At 41.5% G+C, this 17,468-nt stretch overlaps 1 pseudogene; it reads left to right on the top strand.

The window, feature by feature from the left end:
• The first annotated feature begins 12,817 nt into the window (after positions 1 to 12,817).
• LOC115072800 lies at positions 12,818 to 15,545 on the top strand (annotated as a pseudogene).
• The last annotated feature ends 1,923 nt before the right edge of the window (positions 15,546 to 17,468 follow it).

Below are 17,468 nucleotides of genomic sequence, written 5' to 3'. Positions count from 1 at the left end.
TGGGCCTGAGCATGTAATATAGGCCACAAAGTGGTACTGGCAGCATGGAGAATGGGAGGGAAATGTCCAATGGTTATTTCATGTGAAGCTGTACTTTCACTGATTGACACAAACACAGAACTCAGGTTCCAAAGTCTTTTAAATTCTCAAGAGAAATTAGAAATCTAGATGCACAATCCCCAGGGTATTGCATAAACTGGACTCATAAACTCCATTCAGAAGGTAGAGGCAGGAGGATCAAAAGTTCAAGTTCATCCTTGGCTACATACTGAGTTTGAGGCCAGTCTAAGCTACATGAGACCCTGTCTCCTGCATATAAACAAACAAGCAACTACCATCAAAACAAATAAAAACAACAAAAAAGACAAAACAAATCATCACTTTGTATTCATTTTTGGTAAAATGTCAGTTCTAATATCTGGGTGAGGTTTTTGCAATTCAGATTTGCATTTGTATTTGATATTACACAAAAATTACTAAAACTTTCAGAATGAAAAAGTACAGCCAAGTCTTATGGCATAATATTAATCATCCATCCATACACTAATACATGCCTTCATTACCTGAAAGTACAAATATTTAATACAAAAATAGTGATATTCAAAGCGCAGAACAACAAGCAATGACCACTCTTCCTTTGACAACGCTGGGAAACTATCTTTTATATATTATTAAGATATATAGTATACATTTATATTTTATATATCAAATAGTCTACATATTTATATAAAATTCTAGTTTTCTAACATATTTAAGAAATTTCACCCATGCTAACAGCGATCAGTTTGGTTTTAAGGCCTCTCCAAATGCTCCAAAATGGGTTACTGTATTGTGACATGAAGCAGTTTAAGAAAGAAAGTGTTCATTTGGGCTTACAATTTGAGGAGACATCTCCTGTCATGGAGGGGAAGGCAGCGGGGGTAGGAGGGGGCTGGCTGGTCAGACTACATTTGGCAGTCAGGAATCAGAAAAATCAGGAAATGGAACTGGGCTATAAAACCTCAAGGCCTGTTCCCAATGACCTACTTCCTCCAGTGACTCCACTTCTTAAAGGTTCCACAACCTTCCCAAACGGTGCCACAAACTCAGGACCAAGTGTTTAAATACATGAACCTGTGAGGAACATTTTACATTCAAAATACAATGATCATGCAGATTACCACCAGAGAAACAAACTGGTGGCTCACAAAGGGAACAGTTCTAAGGCAAGTGGTTTGCTGTGGACCCAGAGGTAAGTATGATACTGCTGAGTCTGCAGTAATAGGCAGAATGGTGATGTGATGGAGGTGAGTGAGCACGATGGAGGTAAGGACGCTGGAGGTGAGAGACTAGGATGGAAGTGTGGATGGATGATAGTGTTGAGTCTGCAATAATGAGCAAAATGGTGACATGATAACTTTTTCCACTGCTGCTCATGGTAGACTGAAAATGACCACACTGCTTTCCATACGCCATGAATGCCCCTTTGCAATACAACTCTCCAAATCCTGCTGTTAAGAGATGGAATCTGCTTCTCTGTCTTTGAATTTGACCATGCGACTTGCTTTGACCTATCAAACTAAACAAATACCACATAGGAAGAGCCACAAAAAAACTCTGTGCATTGGTGCTTGCTACCTTGGAAACCTCAGACTACTTGACAATTTGGATTGTCTCTAGATGAATAAGCCCAGTGTCCCTCCTCTGCCCAGCTTATTCCCTGCCAGATTCCAGACATATCTGTTGGATATGGACAGATGAGCAAGCCTAGCCAGGGTCAGCCAAGCTAGTTCCTAGCTAACTGCTAGTTAACTCTGTCTAGCTAACTCACAATAACATGTTATAAATTAATGAGTATTAGTTGAAGACATTAACTTTCTGAGGGGACCTAATGCACAATTTCTTTCTTCCCTTTATTTATTTTATTTTTTTTTTTGAGACAGAGTCTCACTATGTAGCCCAGGCTGGCCTTGAATTTACCGTTTTCCTGCCTCTGCCTCCCTAGAGTTGGGATTATAACTATATACCCAGAATGAGGCCCCACTTTTGACTGTCTTTTAGTACTTGGTCTGTGATGGAAAGGGTGATAGTATTACTGTTAACTTGACTGGATTTGGGGTCACCTAGGAGATTTAGCTCTGGGTATATCTATAGGGAATTTTCAGAGAGGTTTACACTTCAAGAAACCAGAGTAGTCCTAAATGTGGGTGGTACTGAATAAAAAGTGAAAAAGAAAAAGTGTATTGAGCACCAGGGTTCATCTCTCTCTGCAATGTGCCTGACCAGCTGCCTGATGCTTCTACATCATGCCTTCCCTGCCATAAGGTACCTTCAAATTGAGAGCCAAAAAAAGTCCTTCTTTCCTTAAATCGCTTTTGTCGGGTCTTTTGTGAACCCTAGCGATCTCAGAATTGCTGGGGGTCATTCATCTTTCTGAATAGCACTTGGCTTTTTCTGTCAACATTAATCTGCTCAAATGGCCACAGGGACATACTCTCCATGTCCTCTCCCAAGCACTTTTACAAACCTGGGCAGATGAAAGTTTTTAAGTCTAAGTTCGGCTTTACTTTTGATTTTAAATTCTGCCTTTAATCAATGATTCCTCTTTCTGCACATTTCACTATGAGCAGCCAGGAGAAGCCATGTGGCACCCTTAACACCGTGCTTAGTGATTTCTTTCGCAGGTACCCTATTCCATATTCCTAAGTCCCTCTTACCATAAACACTGGGACACAGAGGCAAATCAGTTCCGTTCCTTGTCACTCACAGCAAGGATGCCTTTCTTCTGGTTTCTAACGTCCACTTCTTCATTCCCATCTGAGTCCTCATCAAATGGCCCTCACTGTCTATCTCTCTACCAGTGCTCTGTTCTGTTCATGGACACTTAGATAATCTCTAAGAAGGCTGAAGCTTTCTCTACAACTCTCCTCTTCCGAGCCTCACCAAAACAGCCCTGAGGTCTAGCATCTTCCACTTACCTTGTCCTCGGGCTACCTTTTAGGTATTTTGTATAGCAACTCTGCACCCCACAGGTGCCACATTTTGTGTCTTCAGCTTGGCTCTAGAAGAGCAAAAGGAGCAAGGTGTTCCCTAACACACTTTCACAAAGGAATTAGTACCATTTAATAAGGATGCAGCTTTCCTGACTCCATCACTCCCCGAAAGGCCCTACCTTTTAATATGGTCACATTAGGTGTTAAGGGCCAACATACAGATTTGGAGGGAGGTGGTCAAATACATTTGGGATATGCAAAATTAGACAACAATATCAAGAATAAGTTGCTTAGGCAAGAGCAAATACAGTTTGGCAGATAATGGCACTTGACAAGAATTTAAATATAAATACTGGGTGAACATCTTACTTTAAAAACTAGAATAGGGGCTGGAGAGATGGCTCAGCAGCTGAGAGCACTGACTGCTCTTGTGGAGGACCCGAGTTTGATTCCCAGCACCCACATGGCGGCTATGAACCGTCCTTAACTCCAGTTCCAGGGAAACTGAAGCCCTTTTCTGACCTCCACGGCATTGCACGACATGGGTGCACTCACATACATGCAGGCAATACACTCATACACATAAAAACAAAACAAAAGAATAAAACTAGAATTGTGCTACATCTATGAAATTTCTAGAAAATTATTTCCTAAATGTGACATCCTGTGAGACACTACTACAAAAAAGAAAGAGGTGGAGGGCCTTAGCCAGATAAAACTTTAAAAAACCCATGTGGATATGTGTGTGATGCGTATCTGTGTTGTTCATGTGTGTGAATACAGGTGTGCACATGCCACAGGGTATGTGGGGTCAGAGGATAACCTTCTCTACCTCCCACCTTACTGTGGGATTGCTGGGATTACAGACATGCTCCTGTGCCCAGTTCTACATGGGTTCTGGGATCCATCTTTACATGGTAAGCATTTTACCCAATGAGTCATCTTATCACCCCAAGTAAAACTTTTAAATGCAGTGTAACATTGAGACCATTAATGACTGGGTCAACAAAAGGCAGCGTTAACAGCATTACAGTAGTCACTCATGCCATCAAAACTGTGTTAAGTTATGCTCTGAAATACTCATTCTGCAGGAAGATTCAACTCTAAAGTCATATGTAAAGCGGACTCATACTTAAAACATGTTTTAAAATCATGAAATATTTTGTGACTATTATTTTAAAAGATAGTCATCAAGATGCTACATACCTTTCAGTCTTTGAGACTGGTTAGCTTCACTTGTTGGAATTTGATCTTTATCCCGTGATTCTAGACCTGCATGTATAAAATTTCCAGTCATATCTTGATCAACCCCAAATGAAAAAAATCTTTTAAAGAATTAAATACAGAAACGTCATTGAGATTTACCTATTATGACTTAAGGTGACCACAGTGTTTGAAAATTAGGAAAGCATTTATACACCATTGTCAAGCAACAAGAGAAAAAAAAGTCTTAATGTCAGCAGTTAATTGGGAAGACCTCACATTATTTTTGTTAAGAACAATTATCACCTTAAGAAAAAAATCATTTTGGGGGGGTTAGGCTTTTTGAGACAGTGTCTCCCCATAGCCTCAGTTGGCCTGAACTCACTATGTAGACCAGGCTGGCCTTGAACCCACAGAGATCTGCCTGCCTCTGCCTCCCTAGTGCTGGGATTAAAGGCTTGTGCCACCATGCCCAGGAAAAAGAATTCATTTTTATCTCAATCCAGTACCTTGATTTCTAGTGAAGTACTATAAGCCATTCTTGTTAAAAATCTTGAACACAGAAGAAATTAAATCATTATAATTTTCTCTCAATTAGCTATTTGTGGTAAAGTTAATGATATAATGGTGAAATACGGTAGAAAGTATGATTAGCTTTCTGATATCACTTATACAGGTAAGCATATACATTTGTTGGTATAGATTTATCATACAAATTTTGTGTGTGTATATTTGTGAGCACATGTGTCAGTGTGTGTGTGTGTGTGCGTGTTCGGAGGTCAGAGGTTGATGCTGGGTGTTTCCTCAATTACTGTTCACATTATTTTTTGAAACAGGGTCTCTCACTGAACCTCAAGCTCACTGATTCGACTAGACTGGCTGGTCCGAGAGCCGCAAGGATCCGCCTGTCTCCATCTCCCCAGCACTGGGATTACAAGCATGTGCCACCATGCCCAGCATTTTACATGGGTGGCTAGAGGTTGAACTTGGGTCCTCATGCTTGTGTGGAAAGTACTTTGCTGACTCAGTCATCTTCCCAGTCTTCTCACATAAAGTTTTGACTATAAAAGTTAAAAATTGATTTAAAGTAACATCCATGGCTCAAGGAGATGGCACATTTTCAATATCACTGACACCTATAGGTAGATGTTAAAAACTGAAATTGATAAACATTTTCCTATCAACATCTCCCAGATGATAACTCATTACATAGTACATGCCTATCTGCAACACTGAGATCTAGCTCCTCATCTCCTTAGCAGCTGATACCATCTTCCTTTGTTATCTAATATATGTTTTTAATTGAGAAAACTTAGGACAGGAGAGCTGTGTGGGGCCCAGAACTTGAACTCTCTGAAGGGACTTGTTACTAGCTATGCACCCCTCCCAAACCGGCTATGAAGAAGAAAGGGACTACTATTCTTTAGAGAGACCTTGTGGCCAAACCGCTCTGCTGGGGTGAGCAGAAAATTTGGCACCATTCTGTCTCCAAACTCTGGGGCTCCCACCACCTCCACTGACCAGGCAGGCAGGCAGTGACGCTGACAATGGTATGAATATAAAAAGTGATTTGAACCTGACGTAGATTCAGGGATGCACGTGCATTCAGCTGAGGTCATGGTGAGATGAAAATACAGCCACAGAGGTAAATACACGCCCCTCCCCCCACCCCCGCCGACGTTGAGCCTTTGACAGTGAAAACCATACATAGAAAGCATTATCATCCAGTACACCCAGGGAGAAGGCAGGGAGTGCAAGGCACGTAGAGAGGCAACACATGCTGAGGACTTGGAAGCTCTGATAGAAGGCTGACGTGCAGAAGTCTAACCCAGCAGGGTGGACATTCTGGTGTAATCCGTTGAACTATACAGAGACCTTCAACCTTCTTCCCACCTACAGTCAGATTAGAGCTGATGACTGACCTCTGAAACCCCCTCTACTTATATGACTTAGGCAAGTCCCCCATGTCTCACATCTAATTTCTTAGATCATGATAATACTAGCACTTTCCTTATAAGGTTTGTAAATTATTTATTACATGTGTTATTATAATAAGTGTACAAAAAAGTTAAAAAATGTTTGCTGTTGTTATTTTTATTATTATAAATGTCTAGATGGGAAAACATACTAGGGAGTTTGTTATCCATTTGTGATCACATTTTCTTTTATTTATTTATTTTTGCATATGTATGTGGTATATATGTGTGTATTTGCATGTGCATGGGCACACAGGTGTGTGGGTATGTGTGCATGTGTGTGCACGTGTTTGGAGGCCAGAGGTTGATGTCATGCTTAACTTGAACATTCTCTACTTTATCTGCTTGGAGCTTGCCGATTTGCTAGTCTGGCTTCCCCTTGCCGTGGGGATCCTGTCTCCATCACCTGAGCACTGGGACTATGGCTGGGCCACCATGCCCACCTGGCCAACTCCAGTCCTCAAGCTTGCATGGCAAGAACTTTTTCCACTCAGCAGCTCCTCACATCTGTGATCACATTTCTAATCTGACCTTTTCATCCCCAGCTCCAGGGCTTTTGCTATCATTACCCGTACCAGGCGTTTCTTTGTGGACAGTTTTCTGTTTCTTAAGCTGAAGATGATCTTCTGATGTGGCGTCTACTGCCATTTCACTTTCAGTCCTTAGCTCCATGTTCTGATCTGCAAAGCACACGTGTGTAAGTTGTACAGCTAAATAACCATCATTTCAGATCTTACAAATTATTAAATGTTAGCATGCTGGGGGAAGTCAGTGAATCAAGCATGAGTTGACACCACTCTCATGCAATTCAAGAACCTGAGGAAAAATAAATAGTAACAAATATGGGAGCTCAGGACAAGGCCCTGAGACCAGGGAAGATTAAAAAGTGATTGCTCTTAAGGGAAAATATAGGTATTGAAATATTGCAGTCTCAATGGGCACATATGCTGAACCTTGTTGGTGCGTTCTGAAATACTTTGCTTTCTTTATAACTGTGTATGTCCATTACACTATACACTTCCACCACTCTCAACCTATTTCTGTCTTTTTCCCATTTATTTCCTGGATTGCTTAACCATGAGAAGTACATCTTGTATATTAACCCTTTATTGGCACTGCATTAGTCATGCTAATGGGAGACCATGAAACACTGGAGTAAAGAGAAATCTTGTGGGCAAAACTTGGAGCAGCACAAAGGCTCCAGGATGTGTGGACTAGAGATGATCTAAGATTTAGACCTGCATTGATTCATGGACAAGGGGCTAATGGAACCAGCCAGGTGGCTACAGTCTTGGGAGCAAGAGATAGAAGAAATTGAATCAAAGAGGTCTCTGGGAGTTTTGTCTATGACTTCTAGAATAGGATGAAAGTATATAAAAGTATTTGTGCCCCATGGAAACGTGCAAAAGCCTTTACTGTGGTGTCAGTGCTCAACTAGGCCATCTGAGAACCTCCTGGCCCATACTGGTGCTTAGTCCATTGGCCTAGGTACCAAGAGACACTATGTATACAGAGGCTGTTGAAGACTGAAGGATACTGTGTGGAGTCTATCGAGAAAGATCTGCATATGACAACTGTGGAGTACTCAGTTGTCCTCATCATAGGCCACAGGGAAGCCCCACAGCCTGGCATCTTAGATAGATTAGCCACCACCTGTGGGAGTTGGAGCCCAGGATATCCTTCCCAAGATAGAGACCATTCCAAGGGTAGGGATTTGGCCTCAGTGGCTAGGCATTGGTTCTGAGTACTGACTAACTTTCTCATTCTGTATAGCTCCCCAAAACACCAGTGTTCACAATTTAAAGAACATCTTTTCCACTGCTATTGTGCTCTGGCAACCATCTCTAAGCAAGGGTGTATTGAATGCAAGCAAAGATATAATAGGTTCATGCCCACAAAATCTGGAGCTAGTATAAGATCCACCACCCACAAGCCGCAATTTTGACGGAGTGGTGAAATGCTTGGGCAGTTGCTCTGACATCTGATAGATAATGCTCTGAGAGACTACAGTGCTGATGTACAGACTGCAATATGTGCCTCAAGCCAGATGCCAATATATGGTACTAGCTACGCTATGGAACATATATTTAGTAACTCTTAGTTTTTACCTTATTTTTACTTTCTTTCCCAATAACCTTAACTGAGAAAAGCTCTCACTGAAGAAATAGCAATGTTTGCAATAAACTAAAAGATAAGATGGCCCTTTGTCATTGAGGCTCTTGTGCCATTAAACCAATAGGCAGAAAATGGGGTTTTCATACTGGCCAAAGGATTAATTCCAAAGATTGGGGGACATGGATTTTTTTTTTTTTCTTTTTGGTCTTTTTGAGACAGGGTCTCCCTCTAGCCCCAGCTGTCCTGGAACTCACTATGTAGGCCAGGCTGGCCTTGAACTCACAGAGATCTGCCTGCCTCTGCCTCTTGAGTGCTGGGATTAAAGGTGTGCACCACAATGCCCAGCCTGACATGGATGTTTTTAACCGAGGTCCCAAAGCATTCACTGGGTCACCTTACAGTACTCTCATGCTCAAAGTCATGATAAACAGAAAACTAGCAGTTTATAAAGATTAAAATCTCCAAGGAATCATGAGAATAAAGGTTTGGGTCACCTCACTAGGTATCAAGATGGTGGTGAAGGCTAATGAGAACATGGAGGGCTGGTGGGACTCAACTGGTGAAGATGCTGTGAAAGTTGTTGAACGACAGCAAAGGGTTTACAGTATCACACGAATGTGGTTGGCAGATCAACGGCAGCATCTGGAAGGTCTGACTCTAATTTTGAAAGAAATTTCGCTATAGATTAAGCTACTTTCTTTGCACATTTCTCGGAAGTGGCTCCTTGCTCACTCAGATTCTGTCCTGCGGTCGCAAAAATTCAGTCGCACCAACAGGCTCCAGTTCTGTTTGTCTTCTCTTGGGTTCCCTCTCTCCAGGCTCTTCCTCCATGAAGTCCTGAATGCCTTCAGGCCACCCACATATATGGGCATCAACTTCTTTCAAACTCTTGTTAATTTTAGCAATTTGAACTCTTCCTATGAATCATGAATATCTGTAATGACATCTAGACTGGTGAACTCTTTTCACAATATTTTCAGTTTTCTTTATATAGATCCATCAGAAGAATCACTTACATAAGGCAGCAATAGCTTTTGGAATGCATTTCTTAAGACTCAAAGGTTGAAGTTGCTCCTTGACTGACACACTAGACGATAGTCCTGTGTCAGTCAGAATGTAAGCATCATTACTCTATCAGGCATCTCCATCAGAGCTCCTAATGGAAGCAATTGCATTTTGGAAGCAATCTTTCCTTGCAGGCAGTAGGTCTCTCAATGGGCTTATTCAATAAGCTGTGTTGTCGATAGATGTGTTGTCATCCAGGCAGTGTTGCTGCACATACAGAGCAAAGGCAGGGTAGATTTAGTCCAATTCCAAAGGTTCTTAGGGCTTTTGACATGATGAATACCAAAGGCTTCAACATAAAGGTCATCATCTGCATTAGCCCCTAACAAGAAAGTCAGCCTGTCCTCTGAAGCTGCAAAGTCGGGTCTTGACTTCCTGCCATGTGAGAGTCCTTGATGGCATCTTCTTTCAATATAAAGGAATTTCATCACATTAGAAATAACCTGTTTTGTATAGGTACCTTCATCATTTATGCAGCTTTTGACATCACCACCTGCTGCTTCAACTCTGCACTTTTATGTTAGAAATTCCTCTTCTTTCTTTGTAACTCATGAGTCATTTCTGCTGCAGCAAAAGCAGTGTTTGTAAGAAAATGTATAGTATCAAATACACAAATTAGAAAAGAAGATCACACATCAGTGCCTTGTTTCTGCCTTAGAAGAGTAGGAAAAGATGAGAAAATGAAATCCAAACTTAAAGAATAAAGAAAATAAGAAAGCAGGAATCTATAGAATTGAAAACAAAATTATCAGAGAAAAACCAATGAAATAAAAGCTAGCTCTTTGAGAAGATAAAGAAATTCAAAAAGATCAAGTGCAAGTTACTAAACTCAGAAAAATCCCATGGATCCAAATGGTAATAAAGGAATACTCTAAATAATTCTATGCTTAAAACTTTAGTAACCTAGATGAAATGGACCAAGGCTTTAAACAACATGTGCAGGAATCCCACAGTTAACATTTTACTTAACGGTTAGAAGCCAGAAGCTTTTCCATTAAGGTCAAGAACAAGGCAAGGATGACTCGTCTCACTATTATTTCTCAATATCCTAATGGAAGGTTTCAATAATGCATCAGTACAGTAACAGTTAATAAGGAGTACACACAGTGGAAAGTAAAAATAAAACTCTGTTCACAGATGATTTATCTACATAGAATAGATTGAATAATTGTGGTGGTATTTTACTGATGTTTTAATTCACTATTTCCAGATGACATATATGTTGACCACAAGTATGAATTAAAACAATGAAATACCACTGCATAGATATTAGGATAACCAAATTAACACCCCAAAACACTGTCAGGGATGTGTAGTAACAGAAAGCCTCATTCATGTTGATGCTAATAAGACACATTATCAATCAATCAAATGTAATTGATCATTATAGATTATTTCACTGAGCAACAGCAGAGAACATATTCTTAACACACTCACTCTTAAGTAACATTCACTAAGATAGATAGAACAAAGTCACGTAAGGTACAATCTCTGATCAAATAAATTTAAAATGTATTATCACACCGTTCCCAAACCAAATGGACATTAAAAGAAAGGAAAACTACAACTTAATATCTTTTGAAAATAAAAATACAGTATAGCAAAACAAAATATTGGCAAATTTAAACATAATTATATACTACAATCAAATGAGATTTTTCGCATATGTAATTTTGGTTTAATATAAAATAATCAATGTAATTTACATCATCAATACGAGGTAGGAGAGACAGAGAAATTATGTGGTCAAAGGAAGGGAAAGGAGTCCCTCGGGTTGATGTCTTTTTCCATGTGAAAGCAAGATCCAGCACAATTAACATTTGCCATAAAGGCTGCCAAGACAGTTATACATTCATATCTTACATTACAGTAACAATAAATCGGGCCTATGATCTTGTGTTGGGCCTCAGTCCTTTCCCCAAACAACACCTGAGAATCTTAAACGAAACGTGACTGCATTTACAGAGAAGTCATCCTAGATTCCTGTGTCCCTGTGAACTAGATGTTGACTACAATCCTGTCAGCTGCTCCTCAGGAACCACTTGATGATTTCATTTAAATTCTTTAGCAACCCTTTAAAGACAGCAATTTCAAACCCTCACCAGAATCCTACATATGACAGTTGTAAGAACAACAGCTGCGACTCTGCCTTGAGGAACCTGTACCAAGTTTGGATGGATGATACTTTCTGTGACTCTTCTTTGAGAAGCCAGCATCCATGCTCTGGACTGTGTCTTACTTTCTTCTGAGCATCTCTCTCTCTTAACCCTCATGCTTAATCTTATAAAATATCTTTATAAACTGGCTAGTCCTGAAATTCTGTTCTGCACTGAAGTCATGAATCTGAGTTTGGCCTGCCTTGTCAGGTCCTTATGAGTCCAGGGAACTCTTCAGACTGCTAAGGGCAACAGTAGGAAGGTGTGCCTCTAGCCGCCCTCTCCCACAATGCTGAGAGACCAAGGGCGGGGTGTGTGTGGGGAAAACACATGCTCAGTCACAAATAAGAAAGGGCCATTTAGCAAATTCCAAAGTGCCAGCCAACTAACAGCAGGAAAGAGTCTCAACTTGATACATTGCATCTACAAAACTCATCAGCTAACTTTAATCATGAGAAAAACAGAGGCTTTTTCTCTAAGATTAGAAGAGGCCAAGAGCATCCCTCTCACTCACCCCATCCATCACCATACTGGAAATGCTAACAACTACTGCAAGACATCAAAGGAGGCCCTGCCTGCTGGGTGGCAGGCTGAGGGATTGAGGTCAGCCCTTACATGGGTGGGTAGCCTCCTGGGGCGGAGCTCTGTTAGCATGCCACAGAAATGGGAGAAGGCACTGCTGCTTAGATTTCCAAGGCTGGGCCTGCAACAGTTCTCTTGCTGGCAGTTGCTACAGCAACCTGGGACTTCACTGAAGTCACTCATTGTGTGAAAAGTTGGAAAGTTGAAAGAATGGAAAGCTGTTGATTACCTTGAGATCATTGAGTTTCAGGAGTCAACAGGGATTATTTTCATGCAAACAGCTTGTCAAGCTGCACAGGGCTACATTTTGTGTCTGAGGAATTTCAGCAACTCTACTATCTCCCTAAAAACAGGAGTTCATGAAAAAGTGTCAGATCAGGTACCCTTTGGAACTATCAGCACTGCCCGGACAAGACTCCAGTTGCTTTGGTGACAGAAGATGGAGGGGCCATTCAGCAGTATGGAAGAACAATAGGAGTGCTTGTGGTTTCTTTCAAGAATCACCTGGACACATTTTGGCAGATTTAAAAGTTGTCCATGAATTTTGTGACTCAGCAGGAGAAAGATGGAGAACCAGAAAGCCATGGAAGGTGTACCCAGAGCACTGTCTTCCGGAAGTGTTGGAGGTGTGCATCAAATCTGGACATTATACCCACTGAATTTTGAATGTCAACACAGAGCATAGACAGAAGCTTTTGTTCACTGGCAGCCAGCAGATCCAGATTTGGTCAACATCTTCATCTATAGCATGAAGTTTCAGAACTGCTTCACTCAGGGAGATGTGATGGTTGTGGAAATGTTCCCCACAGATGAGTGGAAAATAAGAATCACTGCCCTATATGAGACTGTCAGGGATGATGAGGCCTCCAGGAGACCACATAGACATTCTAGCAGGCCCATCCCCACAGGTTGAGTAGGAAGCATTCTTCAGAAGACCTGGTGAGATTATATGGCGGCATTTCCACCCAAAGAAGAGATCCAGACACAGGAAAGATATGCTAAGAAATTTGTACTTACACTTTGGGATTATAGAATTCCCCAAATCCAATCAGCACTCAGCAAGCAGAGGCCTCCAGGACACAAGGGTAGTTGTCCACATTGTTCCTAGGAGTCAACATCCAGGTATCCAAATGGACATTTTGTGTGTGTTTTGAAAGAATAAGTGATCTGGAAGGGGAAATTGCAACAATCTTGATGGAATTCTTAGAAGCTCAGGTATGTGATGTGAGAACACACACAAGAAAATCCCTAGAAGGTGAGTTCCGAGGGAGCGAATTCAAAGTGTTGAGAAATAGCCATTTCAGGTTCAGCACGGACCCCCAAAGTTTGTGAAGATATGGACAAAGCACAATCAGAACCTTAAATAATGGCAACCTGGAGTTTGGGGTCCATCTTACATGGTAACACACTGTGGCTCCCAGTTCTTATTGATGCCAGAGCTAGAACAAGGGTCACCACTTACTCCTTAACAGACCAATGCTGCAAGAGTCTGTCTTACCCTCAGGGCTTATTTGTATTCCCTCCTGGGAGACACTGATAGATATACTGAACCGTATAGAATGTAGATAAAACCTCTGAGGAAATTAAGAATGTGTGGCATGGCAGAACCACCATTCAGTCAGCTTGCAAATTGGAGTTACTGAATGGAAACTTCAGCACTGTTGATTATATTCCAGAATTGAAAGATTCAAGGAGGAGCAGACAGACCAAACTGGAGGACTTCATGTGGGTTATTGGAAAGGTGACTGACATTGTTATAGGAAGCGAAAAGAGGCTGTTCTAGTGCCCTGGAGTTGGAAGGTGTATAGACTTTTGAGTCCAGATGAATGACGAACAATCATGACCTCATCCTCAAGAAGCACCCAGAGGTCCATGACTATATGCTTGATCTTGGCTAACCACAGAGTGACCATGAAGATCTGGGAGAATGTTCTTTCTCAGGCCTTGCACCAGCACCCTCCTCCACAACAGGAGCGCCAAGAAGGGGCTAAAGCAAAAGGCTTCTTCATAAATATATGCTCCAGTCAGATAGCGGCTGCTTTTCTGGATAGTGCAAAACAACCCCAACCATCCTCTTGTAAATGGACTGCAGAGATCAATGGCTATGCAAGCCATGTCCAATGCATTTGTTTTCTCTTTCTGCTGGATTGTGTGCAGAGGTAGAGTTCCATCACCACAGTCTTGCATTAGAGAAAGAAGCCTGCTTTACTTTTCCAATAAGCAGATACTCAGACACTGTAGTATGATTGTGAAACCCTCCTCTGTGGCCCCCTGCCCTGGACTCCTGAGACCCCGGCCCCTCTTTAGGAATAATGGCTCTTTCTCGCTTCTGTAAACCGCTTGATTGCTAAGCTGAGAGGACAAACTTCACAGACCCCAATTTGACTAGTTGTTTCAGGCAAGCCTGGACCTGTCCAGGCATGTTGTTATCCCCACCTACTACCCCCACCCCAGGAGTATAGCTCAAAAGCAGGCCCAGGCATATAGCAGCCTTATAAGGTAAGAACAGAGACTTCTGGCCTCACAGATAACAGTCAGCACATTCCATAGCTCTGAGGGTACCACGTGCCAATGAGAAACCCCCAGGACTGCATCCCTTGTAACCAATCAATTCAAAAGTGTGTTGGCACGTGCAGGCTCCTCGGACCAATCAAGATGTAACTCTGTTATTCCCCTCCTCCCTTGGTCTAAAACCTATAAAAGGCTTCCTCCCCCTGCAATCAGGGCTCTCAGCACATATCCATTGTGTTGGTGAGGTCTGAGAGCCCGAGCTTAAGCCCGAAAAAAGACTCTTTGTTCTTGCATGCCCTCTGGATTCCGTGGTTATTCTTGGAGGTCCGTTCTCTGGGCACAGCAATGATGACTTAATGGCAGTCATTTCAAAAGAAGAGAACACAGAAAATAAGAAGATTTATTCCACATGGATCTTAAGGAGCTATGCAGACGAGGGAGAGCAGTAGCACAACATTCTCGGAAGCAGTATCCTGAGCACAGACTTTAAAGGCAAAAACTTGGAGTCTGAGGAGTGCTACAGAGCTGATGGAGTTATTTGTTCAGTTAGAGCAAAGGATGTGCTTATATCTATATCAAAGTTTGGGATTAATGGTGCTGCTTATCTAAAAAATACAGGTGACTTAGTGATTTTGTGTGACCCAGATGGTCATTCTGGATGCTGTCTGGATCCTGAGAAACCAGGATCCATCCTTTCAGCAATTTTAAAACAAAATCACCTCTGCTACTACAGAATGGAAGTCCATTATATTCTATTTATTTGACCATGTAATAGTAAGAATTCAATAAGGCTTGAAATAAAAAGCAACAAACCATACAGGATACCAAACACAGAATTATCTCATCAGAGGTCTCTCTTGCTGAAGAGTGAGGTAATTAAAGTAACCAGATCTGTAGACGAAGCTCAGCTTGGCCATGAAGTCAATGTAAAGTTCCTTCATGAAGAAGACTATCAAGACTCTTGACAAAAGACGGAAGATATTTACATACACGTCTAGAGATGACAAACCCAGTTCTGGTTGTTTCAAACAACTAGAACAGGAAATAGTTTTATTTTTAAAAAGACAACTAATGGCATGTTAATTGTTCAACACCAATCACCACTAATGGACAATTATTGCAAGATTCCAAGACACAAAATTATTACATAAAATCAACTTTTTTTAAACCTAGGAAATAAGTGAAATTTAGTATGAAAAATACAGTATCATTTATATCAACACTAAAACCAAATAAATACTTAGATATAATCTCAACAAAATGTGTATAATGGATATACAAGGAAAACAAAAACATGGATGAAAGGAACCCAGTGTTCTCATGATGTGAGTGCCAGAGAGGGAGAAATCAAGCTTGGACTAAGCTGGAAACTCCCTGCCACTGGATGGGTGGCTTTCCTAGGGCCAGAAGGTGATATGCAGATGGCTGGGGGAGAACTGTCCCCTACAATTCTGCTCAACAATGGACCCCATGTGCTGCAGTATTAACATGCCAAACAAGATGTTCCAGCTGATGCAATAGTGGCATGTCTAGTGTATGTACAACCAGCAAATTTTCAGTCGGATATAATGCCCACTCCTAGGGATGGAACACACATCTGGTACTGTAGACCAGGCCAACCTCCTGTGGCAGGGGAGGATATAGGCCCCAGTGGGGAAGCCACTGTAATTGTTTTGTTAGATGGATGTGATGCACCTGTTGAAGTACCATCCAAACATTTGTGTTTGTGCCCATAGGTTTAGTTATTATAGCAGCCACTGTTTAGATGTTCTTGCTTCTTGTTGCTTGTGTTTTTGTAGTAGATGGAATCCCACTGATATGGGCCAACAGCCCATGGAAAACAGATGATGCAGAGACCCAAAAGTTCAGTGCCTTGCCACAATGAGAGGAAGATCATCCACACCTACCACCCCCTCCAAGGCTCAGGGTCTTTTGAGGAAGAGGTTGGCAGAAAGAATATAAGAGCCAGAGGAAGGGGTGGGGGTGTTAACTAGAAGTATACTCCAACCACTGTACACCTCCTTCCCATGCTCATCAAGGAGTCAGTGGAGGAGTCAGTTACCCCTCCTATCCAATCAGTTGACCTTAGCTGTATGTGGGGGAGGGGCTAAGGCTAGATAAGCTAAGAATGCCATGAAGCACCTGTCTCACCATTTTGTGTGGCTGTCAGGATGTCACAGGATCTGTATTTGAGTGTGGACTTTCCAGCACAGTGGTAAATGGGAGGGGCACTCTTTTGTAAATAAACCCCACCCTATGCTCTGTTAACAAGACCAAAAAACTCATTAGAATTTTTTAAAAAAAAGAACAGAACTAACAGAAACCTTCATTATTCCACCAAAGTTCACCCCATATTGGCAAATCCTTTGGTCTTTTATTTCTTATTCCTATTCCCCCCCCCTTAAAATTCATTTTATATATATAATTTTATGTAACCTGTTTCAAGTTATTTCTGTAAAAAATATGTTAAAAATTGTCTCTCTTTGGAATAATAAAAAAATTAAAATAAAAAAGAAAGGAACCCATTATTATCTAAATAGAACTCCAGACAGCTGCATTCCACATCCATGGATGTGGCTCAGTACAATCCCCATCAAAAAATTCCAACATGAAAGTTTGTGACCATCAACCCATTCAAGATTTGCATTCTAGATTTGAAAGGCAAAAGACTTGGGGGAGTCAACAAGTGCCTAAAGAAAACAAATCAAAGGATGGATGATACCCACATTCAAGGCTTACATACCATAACCAAGATGGAGGGCCTACTACAGTTTGGATCTGGAATGTCCTCCACTGGTTCATGAAAAGACTCGATCCCCAGCATGGCCATGTTGGGAGATGGGAGAACCTTTAGGAGGAGGGTCTGGTGGGAAGTCTTCAGAACACTG

This window comes from Nannospalax galili, unplaced genomic scaffold (genome assembly GCF_000622305.1).
Source record: "Nannospalax galili isolate Female #2095 unplaced genomic scaffold, S.galili_v1.0 scaffold123, whole genome shotgun sequence".
NCBI lineage: Eukaryota > Metazoa > Chordata > Mammalia > Rodentia > Spalacidae > Nannospalax > Nannospalax galili.
The sequence above is the reverse complement of the archived record's forward strand: the minus strand, read 5'-3'. Positions and strand labels throughout refer to the sequence as shown.